Here is an 11,914-nt window from a genome sequence, read left to right as displayed (position 1 = left end):
AATGAACCTACCAGGTACCTCCCCAAAACCTTAAACACGGGCACCCTCATAGATATCATCCTAACCAACTTCCCCTCTAAATACACCTCTGCTGTCTTCAACCAAGATCTCAGCGATCACTGCCTCATTGCCTGCATCCGTAATGGGTCAGCGGTCAAACGACCGCCACTCATCACTGTAAAACGCTCCCTGAAACACTTCTGCGAGCAGGCCTTTCTAATCGACCTGGCCGGGGTATCCTGGAAGGATATTGATCTCATCCCGTCAGTAGAGGATGCCTGGATATTTTTTTAAAATGCCTTCCAAACCATCCTAAATAAACATGCCCCATTCAAGAAATTTAGAACCAGGAACAGATATAGCCCTTGGTTCTCCCCAGACCTGACTGCCCTTAACCAACACAAAAACATCCTATGGCGTTCTGCATTAGCATCGAACAGCCCCCGTGATATGCAGCTGTTCAGGGAAGCTAGAAATCATTATACACAGGCAGTTAGAAAAGCCAAGGCTAGCTTTTTCAAGCAGAAATTTGCTTCCTGCAACACTAACTCAAAAAAGTTCTGGGACACTGTAAAGTCCATGGAGAATAAGAACACCTCCTCCCAGCTGCCCACTGCACTGAAGATAGGAAACACTGTCACCACTGATAAATCCACCATAATTGAGAATTTCAATAAGCATTTTTCTACGGCTGGCCATGCTTTCCACCTGGCTACTCCTACCCCGGACAACAGCACTGCACCCCCAACAGCAACTCGCCCAAGCCTTCCCCATTTCTCCTTCTCCCAAATCCATTCAGCTGATGTTCTGAAAGAGCTGCAAAATCTGGACCCCTACAAATCAGCCGGGCTAGACAATCTGGACCCTTTCTTTCTAAAATTATCTGCCGAAATTGTTGCCACCCCTATTACTAGCCTGTTCAACCTCTCTTTCGTGTCGTCTGAGATTCCCAAAGATTGGAAAGCAGCTGCGGTCATCCCCCTCTTCAAAGGGGGGGACACTCTTGACCCAAACTGCTACAGACCTATATCTATCCTACCGTGCCTTTCTAAGGTCTTCGAAAGCCAAGTCAACAAACAGATTACCGACCATTTCGAATCTCACCATACCTTCTCTGCTATGCAATCTGGTTTCAGAGCTGGTCATGGGTGCACCTCAGCCACGCTCAAGGTCCTAAACGATATCTTAACCGCCATCGATAAGAAACATTACTGTGCAGCCGTATTCATTGATCTGGCCAAGGCTTTCGACTCTGTCAATCACCATATCCTCATCGGCAGACTCGACAGCCTTGGTTTCTCAAATGATTGCCTCGCCTGGTTCACCAACTACTTCTCTGATAGAGTTCAGTGTGTCAAATCGGAGGGTCTGCTGTCCGGACCTCTGGCAGTCTCTATGGGGGTGCCACAGGGTTCAATTCTTGGACCGACTCTCTTCTCTGTATACATCAATGAGGTCGCTCTTGCTGCTGGTGAGTCCCTGATCCACCTCTACGCAGACGACACCATTCTGTATACTTCCGGCCCTTCTCTGGACACTGTGTTAACAACCCTCCAGGCAAGCTTCAATGCCATACAACTCTCCTTCCGTGGCCTCCAATTGCTCTTGAATGCAAGTAAAACTAAATGCATGCTCTTCAACCGATCGCTGCCTGCACCTACCCGCCTGTCCAACATCACTACTCTGGACGGCTCTGACTTAGAATACGTGGACAACTACAAATACTTAGGTGTCTGGTTAGATTGTAAACTCTCCTTCCAGACCCATATCAAACATCTCCAATCCAAAGTTAAATCTAGAATTGGCTTCCTATTTCGCAACAAAGCATCCTTCACTCATGCTGCCAAACATACCCTTGTAAAACTGACCATCCTACCAATCCTCGACTTTGGCGATGTCATTTACAAAATAGCCTCCAATACCCTACTCAACAAATTGGATGCAGTCTATCACAGTGCAATCCGTTTTATCACCAAAGCCCCATATACTACCCACCATTGCGACCTGTATGCTCTCGTTGGCTGGCCCTCGCTTCATACTCGTCGCCAAACCCACTGGCTCCATGTCATCTACAAGACACTGCTAGGTAAAGTCCCCCCTTATCTCAGCTCGCTGGTCACCATAGCATCTCCCACCTGTAGCACACGCTCCAGCAGGTATATCTCTCTAGTCACCCCCAAAACCAATTCTTTCTTTGGCCGCCTCTCCTTCCAGTTCTCTGCTGCCAATGACTGGAACGAACTACAAAAATCTCTGAAACTGGAAACACTTATCTCCCTCACTAGCTTTAAGCACCAACTGTCAGAGCAGCTCACAGATTACTGCACCTGTACATAGCCCACCTATAATTTAGCCCAAACAACTACCTCTTTCCCAACTGTATTTAATTTTTATTTATTTATTTATTTTGCTCCTTTGCACCCCATTATTTTTTTATTTCTACTTTGCACATTCTTCCATTGCAAAACTACCATTCCAGTATTTTACTTGCTATATTGTATTTACTTTGCCATCTTGGCCTTTTTTGCCTTTACCTCCCTTCTCACCTCATTTGCTCACATTGTATATAGACTTGTTTATACTGCATTATTGACTGTATGTTTGTTTTTACTCCATGTGTAACTCTGTGTCGTTTTATCTGTCGAACTGCTTTGCTTTATCTTGGCCAGGTCGCAATTGTAAATGAGAACTTGTTCTCAACTTGCCTACCTGGTTAAATAAAGGTAAAATAAAAAATAAATAAATAAAAAATATTTTCATCAAAAAAGGTCATGAATTTATCACTGCTGAAGTTAAAGCCATCCTCGCTTGGGGAATGCTGTTGTTTAGTTAATTTTGCGATAGTATCAAAAACACATTATGGATTGTTCTTATTCTCCTCAATTAAGTTGGAAAAATAGGATGATCGAGCAGCAGTGAGGGCTCTTCAATACTGCACAGTCCTGTCTTTCCAAGCTAGTCGGAAGACTTCCAGATTGGTGTAGCACCATTTCCGTTCCAATTTTCTGGAAGCTTGCTTCAGGGCTCTGTATTTTCTGTATACCAGGGAGCTAGTTTCTTATGAGAAATGTTTTTTTGTTTTTAGGGGTGCGACTGCATCTAGGATGGGGTCCGTTACTCCTCAGCAGGCCAGGCTTGTTCCTGTTTGTGGGTGAGTCCCAGAAAGAAGGCCAATTATCTACAATTTCTACCTTTTGGGAGGGGCAGAAAACAGTTTCCAACCAGCGATTGAGTTGTGAGACTCTGCTGTAGAGCTCATCACTCCCCCTAACTGGGAGGAGACAGATACAATTACTCGATGCCAACATCTTTCTAGCTGATTTACACGCTGAATCATGTTGCGCTTGGTGACCTCTGACCTCTGTTTCATCCTTACATCGCTGGTGCCTTCGTGAATAACAATATCCCTATACTCTACATTCGCCAGTTTTAGCCTTAGCCAGCACCATCTTCAGATTAGTCTTAACGTTGGTAGCCCTGCCCCCTGGTAAACAGTGAATTATCGCTGGATGAGTCTAATACTGCGGGTAATGGAGTTTCCCATGACTAGGGATTTCAATTTGTCAGAGCTAATGGTGGGAGGCTTCGGCGTCTCAGACCCCATAACGGGAGGAGGAGAGACCAGAGAAGGCTTGGCCTCTGACTCCGACTCGTTGCTTAATGGGGAGAACCGGTTGAAAGTTTCTGTCGGCTGAATTAGCGACATCGGTTGAGCATTCCTACAGCATTTCCTTTCAGAAGCCATGAGAAAATTTGCGGGGATTTTGCGAGGGAATTTATACTACTATCTGTACTTATTAATGGAGTTTCCCATGACTAGGGATTTCAATTTGTCAGAGCTAATGGTGGGAGGCTTCGGCGTCTCAGACCCCATAACGGGAGGAGGAGAGACCAGAGAAGGCTTGGCCTCTGACTCCGACTCGTTGCTTAATGGGGAGAACCGGTTGAAAGTTTCTGTCGGCTGAATTAGCGACATCGGTTGAGCATTCCTACAGCATTTCCTTTCAGAAGCCATGAGAAAATTTGCCGGGATTTTGCGAGGGAATTTATACTACTATCTGTACTTATTGGTGGCACAGATGCTGTTTCATCCTTTCCTATACTTAAATGACCCTTGCCTAACAATTGCGTCTGAAGCTGGGCTTGCAGCAGGGTTAACCTCACCATAATACCCTGACTACACCGCTCGTGCCGCGTGCGCAAGCGTTGCAAAATACATTTTGAAATCTATGTTATTCAATTATTGCACCCACACTGCTCGCGCGCGTCAGCGAGTGACTGCGTTGCCAAGGGCTAAAATAGAAGTCATTTCTATTTCTGACGCAGATCGCGCTGCAAGTCCTGCCTCTCCCATCTCCTCATTGGTTTATAGAAGCAGGTACCCACGTGCCATCTCCTCATTGGTTATACCCACGTGGGTGATTGAAAGACGAACTGTGTTGCCGGTTGTCGTGGTAATACTATGAAAGTTTAGATGCCAATCACAATATAAGTTTAAAGATGAAAAAGCCTGAAATGAGGAGAGATGACTAGAAACGATTCGGTTGACCATTTCATGTGTGGATTAAATGTTGGAGTAGAGGACCTTGTGCATTTCCGGTAAAATAACAACCTAATGTTTATATCCCAGGACAAATTAGCTAGCAACAACAAGCTAGCTAAATAGGACAAGTTAGATAGCAAGTGCAAGCTAACTAGCTAAATTGCCATAAATGTTTAATGCTTTTCGGACCTGTCCCCAAATGAATGTCATTGGTTCAGAGTTTGTTTTGATATTTTAACCTGCGTGTCGTGACCTGCGTGTCATCTATGCACGATGGCGCATGCACGCAGCCGGTTTGGGTTCCGTAAGGCGATTGTTCTCATGTATATTATGAGTACAGAGACTGCAATTAGAAGGCTTAATGTTACTACTTAGCTTCGGCTGATGGAGGCCCTGTAGAACCATGTCCAGATAAAGCGTCTAGGGTGAAAAAGTTGAATTAAGAAAGTCGAGCGAGCAAATTTTTAAAAATATATAATACGGTAATTAAAAAGTAAAAACCGTAAAATTGGCAGGTAGCAAAGTAGCGTTAGCAACAAACCGCACAGCGGCACGTAAACAAGTCCACAAGTCCATAAGTTTGTCATTCTCATAGGATGGTTGGTAACGCAAGGTACAGACGGACATAGAAGGGCACTAAGAATAGTTGGTAACAGTTTACTTGACACCCAGGGTCATAACACATTATGACACGGTCATAACAATGTCACAACAGCTGACATAACTTGCATAACCTGTCATAATACAGTCATAACACTGCCATGAATTTTTGTGTCATATAATTGCATTATTTTATGGCTGGTTATGACACCTACGTAAGAATGTCAAAACCTACATTTACGGATAGCCAGGGGCACACTCCAACACTCACACATAATTTCCAAACTAATCAATTGTGTTTAGTGAGTCCGCCAGATCAGAGGCATTAGGGATGACCAGGGATGTTCTCTTGATAAGTGTGTGAATTGCAGGACCATTTTTCTGTCCTGCTAAAAATGCAAAATGTAACAAGTACTTTTGGGTGTTAGGGAAAATGTATGAAGAAAAAAGTACATAATTATTTTTTAGGACTGTAGTAGGGTAAAAGTTGTAAAGTACAGATACCCCAAAAACAGATGCAGTTTATACCTGAGCACAGATCAGTTAGATATTGTTAGTTTATACCTGAGAGCAGATCAGTTTGATATTGTTACATTATACCTGAGAGGCGATCAGTTAGATATTGTTAGTTTATACCGTACCTGAGAGCAGATCAGTTAGATATTGTTAGTTTATACCTGAGAGCAGATCAGTTAGATATTGTTAGTTTATACCTGAGAGCAGATCAGTTAGATATTGTTAGTTTATACCTGAGAGCAGATCAGTTAGATATTGTTAGTTTATACCTGAGAGCAGATCAGTTAGATATTGTTAGTTTATATCTGAGAGCAGATAAGTTAGATATTGTTAGTTTATACCTGAGCACAGATCAGTTAGTGGAACCTATTTTGAAATGTAAGGAGCTGCAATGCAATGAACAAAATTCCTATTCAGTCATTTAAATTCAATATTCATGAACCATTTAGACATTCTTATCTTTTATATTATCGTAATATAAATCGCACAAAAGTGCCGAAAACATATTCACAGATATTAAACTAGGTAGAAAATTATTATTGGACTGATGCCCATGCAAACACCGTGAGTGACAGCTGCTCAGTGGTGAAAAAAGTACCCAATTGCCATACTTGAGTAAAAGTAAAGATACCTTTGTAGAAAATGACTCAAGTAAAAGTGAAAGTTACCTGGTAAAATATTACTTTAGGAAAAGTCTACATGTATTTGGTTTGAAATATAGTTAAGTATCAAAAATAAATGTAATTGCAAAAATATACTTAGTATAAATCATTTCAAATAGCTGATATTAAGCTAACCAAACAGCACAATTTTATCAAAAGTGAAAGTATAAATCATTTCAAATTGCTTATATTAAGTAAACTAAACAGCACAATTTCCTTTTATATTTTTTACAGATAGCCAAGGGCACACTCCAACACTCAGACATAATTGACAAACATTTGGGTTTAGTGAGTCTGCCAGATCAGAGGCAGTAGGGATGACCCGGGATGTTCTCTGTTTAGTGAGTCTGCCAGATCAGAGGCAGTAGGGATGACCAGGGATGTTCTCTGTTTAGTGAGTCTGCCAGATCAGAGGCAGTAGGGATGACCCGGGATGTTCTCTGTTTAGTGAGTCTGCCAGATCAGAGGCAGTAGGGATGACCCGGGATGTTCTCTGTTTAGTGAGTCTGCCAGATCAGAGGCAGTAGGGATGACCCGGGATGTTCTCTGTTTAGTGAGTCTGCCAGATCAGAGGCAGTAGGGATGACCCGGGATGTTCTCTGTTTAGTGAGTCTGCCAGATCAGAGGCAGTAGGGATGACCCGGGATGTTCTCTGTTTAGTGAGTCTGCCAGATCAGAGGCAGTAGGGATGACCAGGGATGTTCTCTGTTTAGTGAGTCTGCCAGATCAGAGGCAGTAGGGATGACCCGGGATGTTCTCTGTTTAGTGAGTCTGCCAGATCAGAGGCAGTAGGGATGACCCGGGATGTTCTCTGTTTAGTGAGTCTGCCAGATCAGAGGCAGTAGGGATGACCCGGGATGTTCTCTGTTTAGTGAGTCTGCCAGATCAGAGGCAGTAGGGATGACCCGGGATGTTCTCTGTTTAGTGAGTCCTCCAGATCAGAGGCAGTAGGGATGACCAGGGATTTTCTCTGTTTAGTGAGTCTGCCAGATCAGAGGCAGTAGGGATGACCCGGGATGTTCTCTGTTTAGTGAGTCCTCCAGATCAGAGGCAGTAGGGATGACCAGGGATTTTCTCTGTTTAGTGAGTCTGCCAGATCAGAGGCAGTAGGGATGACCCGGGATGTTCTCTGTTTAGTGAGTCTGCCAGATCAGAGGCAGTAGGGATGACCCGGGATGTTCTCTGTTTAGTGAGTCTGCCAGATCAGAGGCAGTAGGGATGACCAGGGATGTTCTCTGTTTAGTGAGTCTGCCAGATCAGAGGCAGTAGGGATGACCCGGGATGTTCTCTGTTTAGTGAGTCTGCCAGATCAGAGGCAGTAGGGATGACCCGGGATGTTCTCTGTTTAGTGAGTCTGCCAGATCAGAGGCAGTAGGGATGACCAGGGATGTTCTCTGTTTAGTGAGTCTGCCAGATCAGAGGCAGTAGGGATGACCATGGATGTTCTCTGTTTAGTGAGTCTGCCAGATCAGAGGCAGTAGGGATGACCCGGGATGTTCTCTGTTTAGTGAGTCTGCCAGATCAGAGGCAGTAGGGATGACCCGGGATGTTCTCTGTTTAGTGAGTCTGCCAGATCAGAGGCAGTAGGGATGACCATGGATGTTCTCTGTTTAGTGAGTCTGCCAGATCAGAGGCAGTAGGGATGACCCGGGATGTTCTCTGTTTAGTGAGTCTGCCAGATCAGAGGCAGTAGGGATGACCAGGGATGTTCTCTGTTTAGTGAGTCTGCCAGATCAGAGGCAGTAGGGATGACCATGGATGTTCTCTTGATAACTGCAAGAATTAGACAATTTTCCTGTCCTGCTAAGCATTCAAAATATAACAAATACTTTTGGGTGTCAGGGAAAATGTATCGAGTAAAAAAGTACATTTGTTTCTTTTGGAATGTAGTGAAGTCAAAGTAAAAGTTGTCAAACATATAAATAGTAAAGTACAGATACTACTTAAGTAGTACTTTAAAGTATTTTTACTTCAGTACTTTACACCACTGCAGCTGCTTGAGTACAGAAAGTGGTTGTGATTCTCCAGGACCAGTGTGCCAATTAAAAATATGTTTTAGCTGTTCCTAGCATGACAAGAGCCTGAGCTGGCCATAAGTTCAGCTGACCGTGACTAATGAAAACTGGCTAAAAATAGGCTCATCATTCATTCTGTGCTTTCTGCTTCATTTGAGCAAGTCAACCAAGGAGAAAATCGGATTCCTTTCCCCGGACAGGACAAATGGATGGACCAGAGGGGAGATGAGGCGTCAGAGAGGAAGACGTGACTGACCAAGCACAGTTGAGGAAAGGCCATCACAGGGAGAGAACATAACATAGGAGAGGCATGCCACAAAGACGTCCCTTTCTCTGTTTGAGGTTGAAGAAAGTCAGGGAGCATCTCCTCTCTCTCACACACACTAACACCCACAGAAACAAATGCACACACACATACATGCACACATACACACACACACACTGAAAATAGCCAAAAGAATATATGGATTGGGTAAACACTAGCATTTACAAAGCCAATCAATGCTGACTCATTAACCTATCTAGACTGCCACAGAATTTCATCCTGCTCCACTACTTAGCATATACACATTGTAGAGAAGATAGAGCCGGACTTCTCTTTCACACGTCCCAGGGTAACACATCACTATGAGTTCAACACTCCAACATGGCAGCCACCAACAGATAGCTTGGGGGCGAGCTGCTAATGGAATGGAGAGAGGCCTGTATCGACCTTGTGCTACACAGCCTGATTCATTTCAGGAAGTACCATTGAAGCCTTAACAGTCTAAATGAATACATCAAGTTAGCCTTTAATGACTAATTTAACCTGACATTTTGTGTTGGAAGCTAAATAGGACAGAACATGATGCAGGTTGGTCTGATTTCGAGTCTTTGTGGCAAGGGCGAGAATGTAGAGAAGTCTACTTGGCTGGAGTGGAGCAGCGGGTAGAAGTCCATGCGATCAAATGGGGGCCCATACCTGTAAAAGGAAGGATCAACAGGGGAGTCTGGGAGAAAGAGGAACACAACCGTTTCAAATTTGGGGTAAAACAATGCCCTCTTGTGTATGCAGTTACATCTAGGCTACTGTATCATTTATTTCAGAAGCATACGTGCCTAGAAACAGTTACGTAATGGCCTTATTTATATCGCTGCCAGTGTAGTGCCACTTTGTCTGCGAGACACCCGTTGGCGGTGGTAATCCCAGAGTTGGCCGTAGTTGAGCACTCTGCTCGTATGCACCTGTTCTTGCGTATCACTGCAAGCATCTGTGGCCTTCCAGTCAGCCTGGGCTGCAGTGGTTGGAGATGACAAACGTTGAGCTCAAAGAGTAGAATATACCACGTAGACTGCTAGAAGCAGGAGTCAGCCATTCAATCAAGTGTGAGACATGCTGGAAGATGAGTGGATATAGACGCAGATGTGCAATGCACCTCTGTTGTGTAATGCAATCTCCAAAGACCACACTATGGAGGGCATGTTTTTTACCATCTGACTTGTTGGACAAAGTCTACGAATAGCCTAGTCGAGGCTGGGTGCCATGGTGGTTTCCATACCAATGGGCCAGATAAGTCAAGCTCTCCCCTCCTTCAACACAGACCACAATCTTCTTTCTCACCATGAAGACCTTACAAAAAGATGTACTGAACAAAAATATAAACGCTACATGTAAAGTGTTGGTCACATGTTTAATGAGCTGAAATAAAAGATGACAGAAATGTTCTATACGCACAAAAAGCTTATTCCTCTCAAATTTTGTGCACAAATTTGTTTACATCCCTGTTAGTGGGCATTTCTCCGTTGCCAAGATAATCCATCCACGTGACAGGTGTGGCATGTCAAGAAGCTGATATAACAGCATGATCATTACACAGGTGCACCTTGTGCTGTGGACAATAAAAGGCCACTCTAAAATGTGCAGTTCTGTCACACAACACAATGCCACAGATGTCTCAAGTTTTGAGGGAGCGTGCAATTGGCATGATGACTGCAGGAATGTACACCAGAGCTGTTGCCAGATAATTTAATGTTAATTTCTCTACCATAAGGTAGAGAATTTGTCAGTACATCCAACCGGCCTCACATCCACAGACCAGGTGTAACCACACCAGCCCAGGATAGCCACATCCAGCTTCTTCACCTGTGGGATCGTCTGAGACCAGCCACCTGGACAGCTGATGAAACTGTATTATTTCTGTACAAACTGTCAGAAACCGTCTCAGAGATGCTCATCTGCATACCCCACCCCAAAGCCATATTACAACTTACGTGTTGTGTGTGATAATTGCGTTGTTTGCTGTTAATTCATATGCCTTGTGTCTGTGATATATAGGTCTAAAGGCCGAGACAATGAGAAGACGGAGACAGAATAAATTCAACCACACCGTTGTTTTATCACAAAACGGGATAGCAACCTCTGTCCGGTGAAGTCCATGACGCAAATTGCATTGAACAGACAATTACATGACCTACAGCAAGTTAATGTTTCAGACATTTTCGGACCACTTAACAACTATTGATTTCGGGTTAAGAAAACAGGAACTGCCTCCACTATTCCAGCACCATTTACACTTCAACATCATCAAATCACCTCTGCTTAGTCTAATACAGTGATAATTAAAAGATACCAAAAACAATTTAGTCCAATCAACATGAGCTAAATATGTTGTGGCTGTCCATGGTTCTGATTTCTGTTTGTGTGTGTGCTTGCGCATGCATTCATGCAAGTAGAAAAACATGTTGACTAGAAACGCCAATGCCACCCTCCTCTCTTTCATGTTGACGAAGCGGTCTATGACAGTACACACTTGTATTTTTTGCTGTCCTAGGCTACCTGGCTAAAATGCTTGCTCACTAGCCTAACTTCCATTCATGAGCAATGTTAGTTAACCTTCTACATCTAGCTACATATTGAACTTCCATCCTCTCAGGCCAGGGGCAAGACAATGTATGAATTTATGGTTGGATCAGAATCGCTGTTATAATCATTGGCCAGTATGGAGAATTAAGTAAAACTACAAGTCCAAATCCCTGTCTCCATCCATGGCTAATTTAGGAAAGGGACAATTTTAGCTAGCTAGCTAGCCATCTGAGAACAAGACAACGAAATGCAACAACATAAGTTGTTTCTGTTAATGACGTATGCTCTCAAAACGATTTGATATAAGAGACGCCAAATCCAAGCTGGCTTCCCCAGACACTTTTTTTCCTTCTTTCGCCAGGACCATTCACAGTTGAGCTCGCTCAGTCTAGCTCAACGATGATTGGCTATTTTTGCATACCTTTTTTGTCAAGGGAGGCCAAATGCTCACGGGCTTCCCTTGCATTCAATGCTATGGGTGACAACAATGTCATACTCGTTTGGACCAGACAGTATCAGATAGATGGCCTACACATAGAGAGACAGAGGGGCGCTGTTTCGCTCGCTCAGATGCTTTCTCTTGTGAGATACATTCAGCCTCTTGCAAATTGAAGGAAAATTCTGAAACACAGAGACAAAAGATAAATTATTTGACATAATTTGTATTTTTCTGTGGGGAGGCAGTAGCCTGGCATCCCTTTGCGTCCATGAATACAGGTCATGTGAAATCAATAGA

This window comes from Oncorhynchus kisutch, linkage group LG29 (assembly GCF_002021735.2).
Source record: "Oncorhynchus kisutch isolate 150728-3 linkage group LG29, Okis_V2, whole genome shotgun sequence".
In the NCBI taxonomy this organism is placed as follows: domain Eukaryota; kingdom Metazoa; phylum Chordata; class Actinopteri; order Salmoniformes; family Salmonidae; genus Oncorhynchus; species Oncorhynchus kisutch.
This window is presented reverse-complemented; position numbering follows the sequence as displayed.